The 16,615-nt window shown below is 47.3% G+C and overlaps 1 protein-coding gene across 1 annotated transcript in view; it reads left to right on the forward strand.

The window, feature by feature from the left end:
- Window positions 1-248: 248 nt before the first annotated feature.
- PEBP4 (phosphatidylethanolamine binding protein 4) overlaps window positions 249-16,615 on the forward strand; it is a 2,262,838-nt gene continuing 2,246,471 nt past the window's right edge. The window contains exon 1 of the mRNA XM_078665387.1: window positions 249-379. The gene's annotated coding sequence lies outside the window, so the exon portion shown is untranslated. The remainder of the gene's footprint in view (window positions 380-16,615) is intronic.

Raw genomic sequence — 16,615 nt, forward strand, 5'->3', positions numbered from 1 at the left:
CTGTGTGACAGGACATTTACTGGGAATGTAGACTATGCTCAATTTTACCTGTTTGGTAAATAACCATTTGAAAGCCACGCGGAGGTGGGCGGGATTTTACCGTGACTGACCGGAACCTTTCGAATCAAGGGCATGAAATCCGTCATTTTGCCCCTCTTCTCCAATCAGCGCGCGGCCTCGAGACTAGCGGGCGGTTAGCGTCCTCGGAGCCCGCGAGCAGCAGAGAGGGGCGGCGAGAGGGCATGAGTTCGGTGAAGACTTTGGAGGACTATGGCATCACCACCAGTCTACAGTGGTCGAAGAAAACCAACGGAACAGAGGAGACAGCGCCCACCCGGTTAACATATACGCACGCGCGCTCCGCTCTAGCTTCTACAAGGTTTGTACCTGAGCAAAGTGCCGTGCGTTATCTGCGCAGGACAGAAGTACGAGCACCTGCGGTACGAGGCTGGTGTTTAATTACTATATATTTATTTATGCGTTTTTATATAGCGCGGACATTACCCGAAGGTGTCAGAGCGCTTCACAATAGGAACAGAACTGATACATGAGAACATTACAAGTGAACAAAATACAGAGGCAAACGTTACATTAAATGAAGCAAAAATTACAATCGTGAGCCAACAAAATACAAGAGGTAGCAAACGGTGCATTAAAAAAGTGACAATCGTGAACCAACAAAATACAAGAGGTAGCAAACGGTGCATTACAGGAGGAAAAAGTGACGTGTGCAGGTTACAAAAGCGTACAAAGTAAACATAGAGGTATAATACTGCAATATATGGAGGGCACTCAAGCACAAGAACAAACGTTACGTAGGCCATGGTGGCACTTGTGCAGGTATCGAAAATAAACAATGTAAGAGGTAGAAAACAGTGTGTTACAAGAGAAAGTGACGCGTGCATGTTACACACGAGTACCAAACACAGGTAGGAAGATAATACTGCAATAAATGGCAGACTCTCAAACCACAAGAACACACTGGGAAGACACTTCCATAGTCATGTAGAGTAGATTTTTCTATAATGGAAGGGCTTCCTTCAGATAATAGAGAGGGCATGGATTACATTTGGAAGTGTCTTTGAAGGAGGAGAACTTTGAGGTTAGTTTTGAAGGCCTGGGAGGAGGTGGTGGTCCGGAGCTGCGGCGGAAGGGAGTTCCAGATTCTCACAGCGTTGCCTGAAAAGGATTGTGCCATCGTTCTTTCCTTCTTGAAAGTGGGAGGTTCAAGCAGAAGATTTTCCGCATTACATGATGGTCTAGAGCCTCCAGAGAGTTTCAGTTTATTCGCCAGGTAGCGAGGAGAGGAGGAGTGCAAGGCTTTGTGGGTGATACAAGCGGTCTTATAGATAGCTCTAGCCTCGATTGGAAGCCAGCGGAGAGTGGATAACATTGGTGTGAGGTGGTAGCTTCTTTTGGCCCATAAATGAAACTAGCTTCTGAATGGAAAACAGATTTAAGGGGGACAGGTGGGATTTGGGGAGGCCAGTAAGAAGAGAATTGCAGTAGTCAAGTCTGGAGAGGACCAGCGATTGCACCAGGGTTATAAGGTCCTGCTCCGGGAAGAAGCGACGGATTCCCCAAAGAAGGCGCAGATGGTATCGAGCAGACTTTGCAATGGCATTGATGTGGGGGGTTAGATTGAGTTTTTTGTCGAGAATGACACCCAGGGATTTTGCGCTGTCGGCAATGATGAGTTTAGTGTTCAGTAGATTCAACTGATCCATCCATGATTGCACCGGGGGAGGAGAGATTGAAGAGGAGAAGAGGAGGAATTCGGTTTTGGAGGGATTCAGAATCAGTTGATGAGTAAACATCCAGTTATGAATGGAGTCGAGAGTAGAGCTTAGGATAGAGAGATCGTGAGTGGGGGCAACCTTGAGGTAGATTTGAGTGTCGTCAGCATAGAGATGATAGTGGATCCCGGATTTACTTAGGAGATTTCCTAGTGGTTCTAAATAGAGGTTGAACAATGTGGGTGCAAGTATAGAGCCTTGAGGAACACCTTGACCTACCGCCACAGGAGATGAAAGACTGTTCGCTATTTTGATCATTTGTGATCTATCAGAGAGGAAGGAGGCAAACCATTTAAGCACAGTGCCCTCCATGCCCATTCTCTGTTTAAGAATGTTGAGGAGGGTGTTGTGATTGACAGTGTCAAAGGCTGCAGAAAGGTCAAGGAGAATTAGAAGACAGGACCCCCCCGAGTCGAGGATCCTCAGAGCGTCATCAACCACTTGCAGTAGGGCTGTTTCAGTGCTGCAGTTTTGAATGAAGCCAGACTGGAAAGTGTCAAGAAGATCATTGTCCTTGATATGACGAGAGAGTTGTTTCGCTACACATCTTTCTGTAATCTTCGCAAGAAAGGGTAAGTTAGTGATGGGGCGGAAGTTATTGAGGTCAGACGCATCAGCAGTTGGTTTTTTAAGAAGCGGGGTGACCTGCCCAGTTTTGAAGGAGACAGGAAGGGAGCCTTGATAGAGGGAGAGGTTGACCAGAGTGGTCCAGTAGGAGAGGGAAAGGGTATAAAAGTCAAGGGCAATGGCACTGGGGATGGGGTCCAGATGATGGTTGGAGGGCTTTGTTTCGCGGATGCACTTGAGAAGGGCATCTTCAGATATGGGGTCGAAGTTTTGCCAAATGGCTAAGGATTTGCACTCCTCTGGAGGGGTAGGATGAGCGACCTGATCTGCAAGTGATTTCACTTTTTCGTAGAAGAATATAGCGAAATCCGCTGCTCTCTTTGCAGAATCCTCCAACTTGGAGGAAGGGGGAGAGCAGTAGGGACTCTTGATGAGATCGAATAGTTTTTTGGGTCTATTTTTGGCTGAGTCAAGGAGGGTTTTGAAGTGCGCCGCTTTCCCAAGGAAGATGTGTTTGTGGTACTTGGATCTTGCGGAGCGAAGCGTGGACAAGTTATCGGTGGAGGGCACTTGCCTCCATTGTTTCTCCAGGAATCTTAGCTGCTTCCTTTCTTCATAGAGGAATTTGTTGAACCAAGGTGCTGAGGGGGTGGGCCTTAACCTTTTGAGAGGAGCGACGTTGTTGATTTCATCTGCAAGAACTGTGAGGCATTGGGAGGTGAGATCGTCAACATCTCGGTTCGGGTCTAGCCTTGGAAGTGATAACATAGCTGATTCACAGAGGGGATCGACATCAATATTTTTAACATCACGGAACCAGGAGATAGCCCTCTTGGGTTGGCCAAGTGTTATAGCGTGTCATAGTTGAATAGAGAATGGGATGAGGAGGTGGTCAGACCAGTCTACGTGAATAGGGGTAGTGATGGAAAGCATTGTATTGTATTGTGGTATACTTCTATAGCGCAAACCTGTCACCACCAAGGGCATCCTGGCGCTTCGACCCAAAATCCAGCAGATTCAGCAGCCTAGCCTGTTCTAGGGAAGAGGTGGGTTTTCAACGCCTTTCTAAAGGCTAAAAGATCCTCAAGGCTTCTCAGGGATAATGGCAGGGAGTTCCAGAGTTTGGCCGCCGCTACTCTAAACGATCGTCCTCCCATCCTCACTCTCTGGAAACGTGGAACTACTAATAGCCTGGATGAAGAGGAGCGTAAGGCTCGCGATGGGAGGTACCAGGCAAACATTCTCTGCAAAGGGATTGGGCCCAAGCCGTGGATAGCCCTGAACACAATGCACGCTGCTTTATAGCGAACGCGTGAATGGACCGGCAACCAGTGGAGTTCCTGTAGCGCTGCCGTTGCAGAGCTGTAGTAAGGGCGGGAGAGGGCAAGTTTGGCAGCCATATTTTGCACCCTTTGGAGCTTGCCCAGAAGTGTTACCGGGGCCTCCAGAAGTAGTGCGTTACAGTAGTCGAGTCGACTTAGGATGGTACTTCGCACTACTTCGGGTCTGGCTTGCTCAGGGAGGAGGGGTAAGACCTTGCGCAGCATGCGGATCAACTTCATGCACGTTGAGGTGGTTTTATTTACGTGCAGGTCCAACTGCAGGTTGGGCCCAAAAGTAACACCCAGATTACGGGCCGATCGTGCGGCTGACACCGACTCTGAGAATGACGGAGGCCAGAAGTCATCTGGGAGATCTCGAGGAACTCGGTCGTTGGAGCAGTACAGGACCTCTGTCTTAGTTCCATTGAACTGAAATGAGTTCAAACGGAGCCATTCCGCTGTCGCCTGCATGCACCGGTGGAAAGTCTCCAATGGGACTGCACCCTGTCCCTCCAGTGAGAAGACCAGCTGGGTATAATCCGCATAATTAAATGCGGAGATCCCAAAAGATTTAATGAGCTGGACTAGAGGGCGGAGGTAAACATTAAAGAGTATAGGGCTGATGGCTGAGCCCTGAGGTACTCCTTGTCCTACTCTCCGCTCCTCTGAACTGAAGGGGGGGAGCGAGACCCGTTGCTGACGGTTGTCCAGGTAGGAGATTAACCAGTCCCTGGCCTTATCTTTGACCCCGCACTCTTCCAGCCTCGAAATCAAGGTGGGGTGGCTGACCGTGTCGAACGCGGCCGACATGTCGAGCAGCACCAAAAAGGCTGCCCGACCACTGTCGACTCGCGCCCGCAGATTGTCTAACACGGTCACCAACGCGGATTCCGTCCCATGAGCTGGGCGAAAACCGAATTGCGTCTCGTCCAGCCAGGTGTTCCCTTCTAAGAAGCCGGACAGAGTGCGGGTAACCAATTTTTCCATGATTTTAACTGGAAAAGGAAGCAGGGAGATTGGTCGATAGTTGGAAAGGCAAGCAGGGTCAAGCGTAGGTTTTTTTAGAAGCGGAGATACAACTGCCTTCTTCCAGCAGCCCGGTACCGTCCCTGTTTCAAACGACTGGCAACAGATGGAGTGCAAGGGCTGGAAGAGATCCTCCTGAAACACCTTCCAGAGTTTTGAAGGAAGAGGATCAAGAGGCGAGCCGGATGAGATTGTTAGGGCTAGGCTGCCAAACTCCTCCAAGGAGGGAAGGGGAAAGCTTCTCAGCTGGGGTCGACTGGCCTCGATCGCCGGAGCTCCCAAGCTGAGGGCCGAGTCCAAGGAGGGAGGGGAGAAGCCACTCAGTTGGGGTCGACTGGCCTCAGGCGCCGGAGCTCCCAGACTGAGAGCCGGGTCCAAGGAGGGAGGGGAGAAGCCACTCAGCTGGGGTCGACTGGCCACAATCGCCGGAGCTCCCAGGCTGAGGGCCAGGCCCGAGGAGGGAAGGAAAAGCTACTCAGCTGGGGTCGACTGGCCTCGATCGCCGGAGCTCCCAAGCTGGGGGCCGGGTCCAAGGAGGGAGGGGAGAAGCCACTCAGCTGGGGTCGACTGGCCTCAGACGCCGGAGCTCCCAGGCTGAGAGCCGGGTCCAAGGAGGGAGGGGAGAAGCCACTCAGCTGGGGTCGACTGGCCTCAATCGCCGGAGCTCCCAGACTGAGGGCCTGATCCTCTGGTCGGGGTCGACTGGAAGGCGTGGTCGGAGCTTCCAAACAGAGGTGAGCAGCCCTCTGCAGGGGTCGACTGTCCACCTCTTCCGGAACTCCCAGACCAGTGGTGGACTTGACTGGGTCCTGCAAGCCCTCCAGGATTTTACGGGTTTTCTCCTCGAAGGCATCAGCAAGTGAGTCACAGAGAGCTTGCGATGAGGGGACAGTGCTGGCCACACACGTGGGGTGGGCAAGGTCCCTGACGATTTTAAAGAGGGCCTGTGCCTTGTTAGGGGCCTGATTCAGGGTGGATTCAAGATAGGTCACTTTGGCCAACTTGATCTGAGCCTTGTATTTTTGTATGGCGGTCTTGAAGACAATTTTCTCCGGGTCCAAGTACTGTTTCCTCCAGGCCCTTTCTGCGCGTTTACAGTCAAGTTTAAGCTGGCGTAATTCGCTCGTGTACCAAGGGCTAGCTCGATTCACCCTCCCTCGTGACTTCCGAAGGGGTGCAAGCTTATCCAGCGAGCTCGATACAGACTGGCAGAAGAGAGTATAACTCTCTTCGGCTGTGTGGCCAAGCTTAAAGTCCATACCTAAGATGTTCGGCAGTGGAGAGGTTTTAAGAATTCGGGACCAAGGTCTCTCCAGCTTGGCTAGAGATATTCCAGCCTTTCGTGAGATATGGTCCTCTAGACAAAGAGAGAACATAATCAGATAGTGGTCTGTCCAGAACTGGCACTTAATATCATCTAGTGATACCCATATTGGATCCGCAAATACTAAGTCCAGAATATGACCCTTCTGATGCGTGGAGGCGTTCACCAACTGTTCCAGATTAATATCCGTGCAAGCTTGACCAAGGGAAAAGAATGCATTGTCCAGTGAACCGCCTGGCCACATATTGAAATCACCAAGAATCAATAACTTGGAGTGGGAGCTAGAGAGTTCGTAGATCAAGTCAATGAGGAGCGATATGGAAGGTGCCGGTCCCGGGGGACGGTAGCATAGGACACCCGAACAAAGTATCAGCTCCTGCTGTTTGACTGTGAAGCCCATCAGTTCAAATCCCGGTACTTCTCGAATCTTTAGCTGGGAGAGGGTCAGCGAGTCTCTATAAATGAACCCGATTCCCCCTCCTCGATTTAATAGGCGTGGGGTATGACTGATTTTATAGCCTGAGGGACAAGCTAATCCCCACTCAACCTCACAGTCCTCCCGAGTCCACGTTTCTGTAAGAAACAGGACATCGAGTTTTTCTGATTCGATGAGGAAGGCAATTTCCGTATAGTGCTTACAGAGGGATCTGACATTGAGCAGACCACAGGAGATTCGCCTCATAGTTGGTTGCCTGACCGGGTTCTGACAAGGTCTGAGTCTGAGTAGCTCAGCCCGAGAGTAGGCTATGCGAAGTGGGCCAGAGGGGCCAGAGGTAGCGGCCCTAAGCGCGTCCGTTGCGCGAACGGGCGCAAACGGGCTTACCTCTGGCGCACCTCCGGCGCCCCTACGGCGCACCCGCTGCGCACCGTCGCTGCGCACTTGTCTAATGGCCATCTTATATGGCCGGCGGGTATCGCGTGGGTCCTGGCAGGGCGAGTGGCTCTCCCTCACCCAAGATGGCGCCCAGTGAGGAAAGACCTTCTCCCCACTCCAAAATGGCGCTCGAAACCGGCGCGATACTACTACAGTGCCCCCGAGTCCCTTCTATCCCACAAATGTGGGTGTACAGCAGTTAGAGTGCGGGTAAGAGCTCCCTTAATTCCCCCTAAGCGGCGCAGGTAATTTAAAATTAAAAGCGCGATCGCTCGGCGCAAAGCAAGATAAAGCGAAGTAAAATAATATTTTTAAAATTCCAGAGCAGGAGGAGCGTTCTACACGCAGCGCTACTGCAGGAGTTTAGGGTCATGCCTGCTTTAGAAATAACAAGGTCCAGGATTGAGCCCTTAGAGTGTGTTGATTCTGTGCAGTGTTGGAGGAGATCGTTAACAGAGAGGAAGGTGGCCAGGGAGTTTGCGGAAGAGTCTTGCGGTGAGCCCCAGTGGAGATTGAAGTCACCCACGAAGGTCTGATTGTCACTCTGCGAGTATTGGTCACTGATGAAGTCAGTGAGTTCCTCCAAAAACAAAGGGCCACTACGAGGCGGGCTGTAAATGACATGGAATCTAAGGGGTGAACGGTGGTGCACTTGTAACTCAAAAGAAAGGCATTCAAAGGTGTGGAAGGAGCTGATAGGAGAGGCCTTAAGTTGAAGGGAGTTTCTAAAGATGACTGCAACACCTCCCCCCGTGTTGTCAGTTCTGTCATTCCTAAGTATAGAATAGCCTGTAGGTAATAGGAGATCAAACATAGAATGCGAGGTATCTTTGAACCAGGTCTCTGTGAGGAAGAGCATGTCAATATTGTGGTGGGTGATGGTATCTGAGATTTCAAGTTTGTGTTTTACTGCAGATCTGCAGTTGTGGAGCAGGCAGCGCAGCTCTGTCAGGACTGTTTTGGTGACGGGGGCACTTGGGCTCTGAAGGGTGATCGGGATGTTGTGCTTATGTGGGGGTGCTCGGGAGGGTTTAGGTGGATGCTTGGTTCTGACAGAGGAGATGGTTGGAATAGTGTAGATAGTAGGGTTGCTAGGATGTGCAGGTTGAGGAAGGGCGGCGTTCAAAGGCTTGTGGGAGTTAACAAAGTTTGCAGACGACTGATTGACCTTGGCTAAATTGAGGTGAGGGGGCGAGGTGCATCTCGTGGGAAGTTGGGAAGGAGTGGGGTGCAAGGAAAGGTGGAAATCCTAGAGCTTAGAAGTGAGATTGCAGCTGTAAGCTGGGAGATGGAGGTGATAAGGGAACTTAGTTTATTTTCCATCGAGAGTAATGCAGAGCACTGAAGGTTGGGTTGATCGATGGAAACAGGTGGGGGTGGAATTGGTGGTGGAAGGCAGGGAGAGGTGGGGGGATAGGAGGTGAGTTGGGGTGTAAGGTTCAAAAGTGGGGAAAGGTGGAGGTTGAGAGCGGGAGTTAATGAATCAGAGGTTAAGGGAGAGTTGCCTTTGTTGGTGTTGCAAGAAGGAGAGGAATTAGGGATAACTTTAGGGGGAGAAGGGTGCGGAACACAGCGGTAGGGAAGAAGGAGAGGGAAGGACTGTGTGGAGTCATGGGAATGAAGGAGGTTTGGGAGGAAAAGAGGTGAGGTGGTTGTGGAGGGCATGTCAGGTAGGAGAGGAGGCTGTGAGGGAGCGGGCATCTGGCAGAGTGGGGGGGGGGGTTGAGAGAAAGGGAAATTGGGGAACGGAAGTGGTACTGTTGGACCCGAGGGAGGGAAATGGACAGGGTTACCAGGGGGGGAAAGGGAGTAGCATAGCATTGCTGGAGGAGTGGGAGGGAGGAGTGAGATGCAGTGGGATTGAGGCAAAACCGGGTGAATAACGAGGGGAGGGGGAGGTGGACAGGAAGTATGGAAGAAGGGATAAGGGGAGTGTAGGGAAAGTTCACTGGGGGAGAAGGTTGGAGGTGAGGTGGACTAAGAAGGGGGGTGACTGGAAGGAAAATGGGGGAGGAGAAGAGATTGGAGTACCGGGATGATGCAGATTGGACGAGGAGCGTATTAGCTAGCGGTGAGGCTGAAGTGAAGTGGGAGGGGGCATATTGTGAGAGGGGAGGAATAGGAGAGGAGGTCACAGGGGAGGGGGCGGGAAGAGGGCCGACCTGTGATTCTTGAGAGTGCAGCCAATTGGAGTGTAGGGGGGTCAGGGGAGGAGAGAGGGAGTAATGGGTGGAGCTAGAAGGAGAGTCGGAGGAAAACCCGGTCTCAGAGGAGGGGCGTAGGGAGGGGAAGAGGTGGTCAAAGAGTGAGAGACAGGTGTCATTGCCTTGGATCATGACTGTACCGTTGTTATTAAGTGAGATAGTGAGGTAACCGTTGAAACGCGTGGAGGGGGAGATTTTTAGCTGTTTCCCATGAGGGATAGAGGAGGAGGAGGTGACGTTAGGGGAATTGTATAAGCTGGTGGACCAAGAGGAGGTGTTGTGAGTGAAGAAAATGAAATCATTTTTGAGCCTCCCAAAACGACTATTGTGAAATTGATCAACAAAAAGGGAATCCGGGAAACGTTCAATAGTGTTATGCTTCAATCGTTTTGTTGCAGCTTTAGTCAGGCTGGGAGGATAAATGATTTTATAGCAAATAGTTCCAACCTTAACTCGAGTGGTGGCCATGATGGGAAAATGTGGCGGAGGAGGGTGAGGGGGATGAGAGGAAGGTGTTACTGGGAAAGCGGAGGAGAAGAGAAATAAAAGGGTATAAAGGGGGCACATAATCCAGACGTTAAGGTGAGGATATCAGAACTAATGTGCCGTCCGGGACTAACAAAGCCTAAGTATGCACAACAGCCTCATCATCTTAAGACCACCTGTAGAGGTGCTCATAACAGGGTGCGGAAAACATACTACATGAAAAGCATTTTCTAGCACTAACATATATGTACAGGCCTGGCGCCCTACAAACCATGCAGACTCCCTGGCCAAATGGCCATCTCAGAGGGGGACTCAAATGCCCTGAAACCATAGTGTCAATGGTGCTGTCCCTGCAGCAGGACTCCAACTTAATCAGACATGCAGACATACTACGCAGGCGCAGCCCGATTACTTCACTGTTGACGCCTTTTGTAAGGAGGACACGTGTGCGCGATGCGACGGATGGCTTTCTCTGGCTCACTCCTTTTTGTCTCCATCCCTAGTCTCGTTCACCATCGTCTACTCTGTACCTGCCGGTTTGCTGAGGGGGACAGGGAAAAGTCACGAGATGTTAGGGGTAAGAGAGGAAGGTTCACCAACATTTTTAGTTGGATGCCAGATCATATGTACTCCTAGCCGGCAAGTTGTAGATTATTTATGTGTGACATTACCATTGTTTAGTTGTGACATTCCATGCTTCATGTGGTTCGCTATGTGCGAAACTTAACTGTGATTAAAACCATGCGAAATAACTCGGCAAAGCTAGACATCAGAATTTGCCCCACTTGGCACTTACTATATCAAGTTTTAGGCGTAAATGTATTTTTCTGTTCAAATATACTTGCATATAGGTACACTGGTGGCCTAATGCCATTGGATTTGAAGTTATCTGCCTCTGCAGATTGCAGGAACCACACCCAGGGCTTTAAGTGGGCCGGATCTGGGCACCTGCAGTTATTTTCAGGGGACCTCGAAACGGTTCTATATCGGGCTCTATTTTTGGGCCTCACAGAGGTAATCCTTTTTCTTTTATTTTTCTTGCACCAAACTTATTTTGCTCTAGCTTGAATTGCCAGGCTAAATCCTGAGGCCGCTGACCTTTGTGCATGCTGTAGATGCTTTTCATGCAGATTTTTATCATACAATGCGGGACTGTGGGGAAGTATCACAGTTTTTCGACAGAAAGTCCTCTCATTAATTAATGACTTTTCAGGCACCTATCCCGAGTCATTCTGAGTAAAGCTTTGTTTGTTGGGCTAAGGTACCTAGAACTAAAGATAATAAAAAAACGTGTCATTTCATAGATTTAGCGCCTTATTTTTTGTAAGCGTAAGATTGTGATCCTGCAACAAGCCTCCAAACACACACAGCCGCACCGAGTACTTCACAGGTCTTTAAAAGACCATTTGCTTGTTAACAAGGCTTTGTTGTGTTTTACCCCTTTGTAGAGCCCCTGCAGATCCACTCTGCCTATTGCTGAAGAATTAGCCCCCCCCCGAAATGTTTTATTACCCCCCAGCCCCCCTCCCCCGGAATTTGGCTCTACTTGCGCCTCTGGGGAGGCAGTATGGCGTTATCCGTACATATCTTTATTTAGACCATGCCCCTACTTGGATAGGCCACACACCCTTTAAGAGGTTTGTTCCTCCCCTTTTAGAGCACCCCCAGTTTTTCCCACTTAAAGCCCTTACCACACCCACCATCATTCTTGTAACACAGTGCACACTGTCCCGAGATTGTGTGCTGTCTGTTTTGTTGTGCAGCATGCCATCTGCTACAGAGTAATACAGTGTGCCGTCTGCTACAGCATGTCTCTTCTTAGTATAGTATGTACGATATAAACCAGTGGGCAGTCTTGGGCGTACCATTCACACATGGGCGTACCCTCCAGCACATGGACCTGACTTGCTCTGAAACTCGAACAGTGCTGAGGCGGCAGAACTTGGGTGGAGGCTGCACCAGAGGGCATGTGGCGTCCAGCAGGTTGGTACTAGAACTGAGAGGGCACATCAATAGATGCGCTTGAGGCATGAGTGGCTCCTCCCAAGAACCGTGCTTCAGCATGGTGAGTCTGACTGACTGCAGCAGGGCGGGCCTAGTGAGTGCGGGGCCGCAGCTAGCAAAGGGAGGCCCAAGGAGCTTGGGGGGGCAGTCCCCCCCCAATCTAGTAACTGCTAAGTTTGGGGAGATGAGAGCCCTGCAATACCATATATGGCTACTGATGGATTTCTTGGAGTGTCAAACCACGCTCAGGTGTTTGTGCCCCACTGCTTTCTCGCAGTGTGAGAAGCAGAAACATAAAAGGATATTTTAATTACCATTTTATGTTTGAGCTTCTCGCACTGCGAGAAAGCAGAATGGTATGCCTGGTTGGGGGCGGGCGGAGTGGCTAGCCCAATGCTGTGGGCCCTGACTGTTTGGTCGGCCCTCTGGGGCGACCAAACTAGTCATGCACACTCTGCATTTTCTCTATGTAGGCTGCATGCAGCCTACATAGAGAAAATGGCCTCCCTACAGGTGCCCGGCTGGGTGCCGTCCGCACCAATCACAACGCTGCCATTGCAACGTTATGATTGGCTTAGGGGAAGGGAGGGAGGATGCCTGCTCCCTGTCCCAGGAAAATGGGGGGTCACGGTACCCGGCCAGGAGCGGAGGTGGCGCGGGACCCGGTAAGGTACGTTTTTTATTTTTTAAATCCCTCCCCCCGGCGCCACCGCCCCTACCAGCGAGTCATGCGACCCACGTCTGCATGAAAGAGCAGGGAACCCTTTGGTAGGTGTACTGCTAAAGCAAGTTAACCTTTGGAAGGTGCATTCTGGGCAATGGAAAGAGAATGTAATGTAAAAAGTATGATTAAGAAAAAGTAGTAAGTGCATAAAAAGTTCTAACAGTAAAAAAAAAATGCTTTGAATGTCCGTCATGTAATGGCGCTTGCATCATTCATGTCTAGATTTGAAAAATAGTAGTGTTTGTGCAATCATTCAAACACATTAGCCCTGATTACAAGTAGGCTGAAAAATTCCAACCCCTGAGCAAATCCGTGTTCCCATTTTAAGATTCTGCAAAGGCAAGATGCTTGAATAGAACTTTATATAAAATCATCTGTATTCATTTTTAACATAGCCTTTCTGCATTTATTTACTATAATTATCAGTAAGTACTCTTTAAGGGAGCTTTGAGCACATTTTAAAAGTGCATTCTTCTTATAATTATTGTTTATGTAGGGATAATGGAAAAAATACAGGTTTTAACTGATATTCCACATTTTTTTACCAGAGGGAAATTAATTATGCCTGCAGAAAATAGCCAAGTGCTAAGCCTACATCAAGTTCGCTTTATAGATTCTTCCCCCTTCTATCCCACCTTGGCTCACCCAAAACCTTATTTTGCTACTATGATCTCCCAAGCAATCCCAAACCTCATTTTACTACTGTGATTTCCCTGATCCCTTTCTAGAGACTCATCCCTCCTCCATCTCTCCTTTAACTCATCCCAAGCCTCATCTTACTACTATGCTCTCCCAAATAACACTTTCTAGACTTTTCCAACTTCTATACCTTCTTTATCCCATTCAATCCAACTAACAGACTCACATGTCCACCGCTCAAATTAACACACATTTCCCTACACTAACCCACCACTAATCCTCTTTGGGTATTTTAACTATTTGTTTGGGGAAGGCTGGGACAAATTAGGGTGGCACAATGGTCAATTCTGGACGCAGATCAGCATCTTGAAACACCCACCCATAATAAGGGTGCATAATGGTTACGCTAATGTCATGTCGTTTATTATAATGTAAATCCACTGGCCTGATCACAGAGTAATTCTGTTTGAGTTAGAAGCTATGATTGGCAAAACAAATGGGTCTCAAATATAATATAGGAATTTGAAGATTTTTACACCAGATAATGCTGAAAGATGAATATCGCCCAGACCTTTTGTTATAAATCAAGCCACCATCGTAACTAATCTACTAATAAAATGCAGCTAAACCCTTAATATATTTTGAAATAAATATGCACCTGGTAATATTAGAGAAGGGGAAAGTAGGAAATCTAATAAAAGGTTATCAGTCCGTGAAATATGAAGTATAGCTTGCACAAAGACTTGTTAGAAGAACCCCACATAAGAAAACCTTTTATTTTTTTAAGGAACTTGGAGTCAATATAAGAAATCCCTTAGGGATTTGAGCTTGTTTTGTTGTCTTATGATTTAATTATTGGGAAGCCTACATCCATTTTGCATGGTTTTGTTATACAAACATGCTTTAGTTCTCTCGCCTCTTGCGTGCACGGCCTCCTCTTCATGAATAACACTACAAAGTTAAGCTGGCTCAGTGTTTGAGATTTACTGCCCTGTATTTCCTGAAGGTCCCTTTTCGTTCTCATGAGAACCATAGGCACCTTTTATTACTGTTATCTAAAGTTTTGGTTTCCGTTACACATAGCCAATTAACACAACTACTTGTGAAGTGGGATGCAAGTGCTTTTAAGGTTTGTAAATTTAAGATCAATTCCTTTTTCCATTCCTAGTGTTTGTCATATATAAATAATTTCATTTCAAATAATTTTATTCGATTTTCCATAATAAAACATGTTTCATAACGTGTACAAACATCTACCCTTGGCTCAGTGTGACATCTGGGCAAAACAAAATATTATTTCAAGCAATATATAAACAAAAGATGTAAATACAAAGCACCAATGAAAATTGAATATTTTACACTAATAAGTGGTACTCTGAAAACCATGAATACTAATGAAAAGAAAGAAGGAAAGAAAGAGAGAGAGAAAGAAAACAAGTGGATAACTAAATAAAAAATAAAACTAATAACAATAACTAACTATGTAATAGAATCTATAAGAATCGATTTAGAGGCCTACTGTTTAACCCCTTGCATGCGCAGCAAATTTTCGCGCTGTGCGGGTCATTTACAGAGTGGGTGGGATCCGGACCGCCCCCGGCCGCCGTGAGCACACGCCCACTGTGACTCATGACGGCTGGCGGCCGTCAAGAGCATGCAAGGGGTTAAGCTAGATATTGTGTCGAAATACATATGTGAAAGAAAAAGTTCTGCAACAACAGATTTGGTAAGGTTAGTACGTAAATTGGTTCAAATAGTAATTTATGCATCTTAATGAAAAATTGTGTTATGACTGGGGAAATGTTTAGACAGAATCTCTTAGAAATAATACCGGTGCAATGATCACAGTGGTTTATGTGTGGTGAAGTTTATATCTAAAGTATTCCACATGGATCTGGTCGAGGGTTTCCTTTTTTTTTTTTTTTTTTGAACCAGAAGCAGCATAAGACAAACAAAGGTAAATTTATACAATGAATAATAAGGAATAACAGAGATAATATAAAAAGAACAAAAAGCTACAGAAATAGATACGTTATACATACATTTGAGAATTGAAGCGCTAAATACTGAGACTACGACTAAAGGCTATTGAATAAAATAAAGACGAAGAAAGTTATAGGAGAACTAGTAAACAGAATCTTGTATGAATCAGCCAATTCCACTAGAAATTATCCCAGTTTTCCATTTCGAGACCGGCCGCCAGGTTGCCTCCCCTCGTAGCCTTGCATTAAAGCCTCTAATAGCAAAAGTGGCCGACTCAAAGCTATACACCGCCAAGAAGCGGGCTAACCACATCTGAAAGCTAGGTGGGGTAGCTTCCTTCCAGCGGGCGGACAAGATTAACCTCAGTACCGCAGTGCCAATGAACAGCAATCTTTCTTTAGATTTTGAGAGTTTTAAAGAGTTGTCAAAACCTAAAACAAATAGGGTATCAGACTCAGGGAGTTTATGACCAAATAATTTTTCCCAGAAAGAAGCTATCATACTTTTCAAAACAGTAAGCTCTGAACAATTGCTAAACATATGGGCAAGAGTCGCGGGTCCATGTGAACATCGTGGACACACATCATTCTCTCTTTTACCCCATGCATAAAGTTTGGCTGGGGTAAAATAGAGATCGAATACTGTCTTTAAAAGTTGTGCTTTAAGATTACTGGCCATGAATAATTTATGGCTCAACACCAAAACTCTGTCTATATCTACGTCTGGATTATTAAGTTTCGCTGCCCATTTGGCTTCAGTTTGTTCTATATCGTCCTGTGTTTCCGTCAAGAGGGTGTCATAAAGAGTTCCTATCCTAGTATTTGGTCTAGCCAATACCTCGATTATTTCTATTTTTGAAAGACACACTGTAGACCGTTTAGCTCTTAGATTAGCAAACACCTGAGCAAACTTAAGAAAGTCCCCGTTAGAAAGACCAAATTTCATTTTTAAATCCATAAAAACAGTGTTGAAACCTTTTAACAAAAGCTCATTAACAGTTCTAATACCTAGCCTTTCCCATTTCCTTGCCGTAGAATCAAAATCAAGGCTTTGTGTAATACTAGACTGCCACAAAGGTGTATAACGGTTGATTTTCCCAATATGCATGTGTTTGGCTACTTTATCCCAAATTCTCCAGGCGCTAATTAAGATTTCTCCCTTAAGCTTCTTATAATGATTTACCTCAGTCCTTCTTCATAATAAGCCTTTGGCATCCTGGCCAATTAGAAGCTCATAAATTGAGGGGATGGATGCTGTATCGGTCAGATTATCTTCGATCGAATGTACAAGCATAGGGGTAAGCTGTTTAAGGAATGCTGCCCAGTGGTAGAAAGTCATGTTGGGTAAAGTGAGCCCACCCCTTTCCAAAGGATGAGACAGAAAAGAATGAGATCGCCTAATCTTTCCATGTTGCCACACGAATTTCGACATAAGGGCGTTAATTAAAGTTAAAACTTTAGGTTCAACAGCTAAAGGAATAGCACGAAATAAGTATAGGCATCTGGGCAAGACATTCATTTTCAGATAATTAACCCTACCGATGATGGAGAGATAGAGATCGTTTACTCTATCCAAATCGCTCTTTATCTTTTCCAGGAGCGGATCAAAGTTAAGCTTCACTACATGCTTAGTATTAGGGCAGATGGCTACTCCAAGATAAGTAGCT

This window comes from Lissotriton helveticus, chromosome 11 (genome assembly GCF_964261635.1).
Source record: "Lissotriton helveticus chromosome 11, aLisHel1.1, whole genome shotgun sequence".
NCBI classification, from domain to species: Eukaryota; Metazoa; Chordata; class Amphibia; order Caudata; family Salamandridae; genus Lissotriton; species Lissotriton helveticus.